Genomic DNA, 907 nt, shown 5'->3' on the forward strand with positions numbered 1-907 from the left:
ACACACACACACACACACACACACACACACACACACACACACACACACACACATACACACACGCACACAAATGCCTCTGTGTGTATTGTGTTGGCGTCTTTACTAATAATTTGGCTCAGCTGCGCATTATCTAAAGTTTCGTAGGCATAGGACGCGTTGAACATCTAATGGAGAAGACATATCTTACAACCACGAAACTTTAAGTAACGTGCACCCGGCTCAAACTGTTATCACACGTATGTAACACCAATCTAATGTGCTAAATGTTACTTTTATTGTATTCACACACACACACACACACACACACCCTCTACAGGCGTATCGCTTGTAAAGTGTTGCTTCGAACACAGTATACAATTCACAATACATCTACTAGGCTTGACAAATATTTAGTAATTAAAATCTATTACCTGTGTACCGATTTTTTATCGATCTGGTATTAGTTCGATGCTAGTTCTATCATTCAATTAAGAAAGCTTATTTGAAACATTAAAGCTGGTTTGCTGCTTATAATTCCAGTTGTCCAGTCGGTCTTTATTTGGCTGTTATAACTAGCCAATTATTTCCCAGTTTGATGGATAATAACTGTAAACGAAGACCGACTGACTGACTCACAGGAAGTATGAATTCTGAACTCTGAACACATCAGACAGCTTTGTTTTTTTAGTGTTAAACATAAGCATCCTGCATTGATTTGTCTATCAACCCAAGCAAACCTGAACGATGCAAAAGTTGCAGTAATGTCAATAGCTATGTAGTTATTTGACTTACTTCTCTCTCTCTCTCTCTCTCTCTCTCTCTCTCTCTCTCTCTCTCTCTCTCTTTCTATCTCTCTCTCTATCTCTCTCTCTTTTTCTCTCTCTCTCTCTTTTTCTCTCTCTCTCCCTCCCTCCCCTCTCTCTCATAT

General features: G+C 39.1%; 1 protein-coding gene across 3 annotated transcripts in view; it reads right to left on the reverse strand.

Moving 5' to 3' along the window:
* LOC106884437 (very low-density lipoprotein receptor) overlaps nt 1-907 on the reverse strand; it is a 308,659-nt gene that overhangs the window by 35,599 nt on the left and 272,153 nt on the right. The window lies entirely within an intron of this gene.

The sequence above is a fragment of the Octopus bimaculoides genome, chromosome 8 (genome assembly GCF_001194135.2).
Source record: "Octopus bimaculoides isolate UCB-OBI-ISO-001 chromosome 8, ASM119413v2, whole genome shotgun sequence".
In the NCBI taxonomy this organism is placed as follows: domain Eukaryota; kingdom Metazoa; phylum Mollusca; class Cephalopoda; order Octopoda; family Octopodidae; genus Octopus; species Octopus bimaculoides.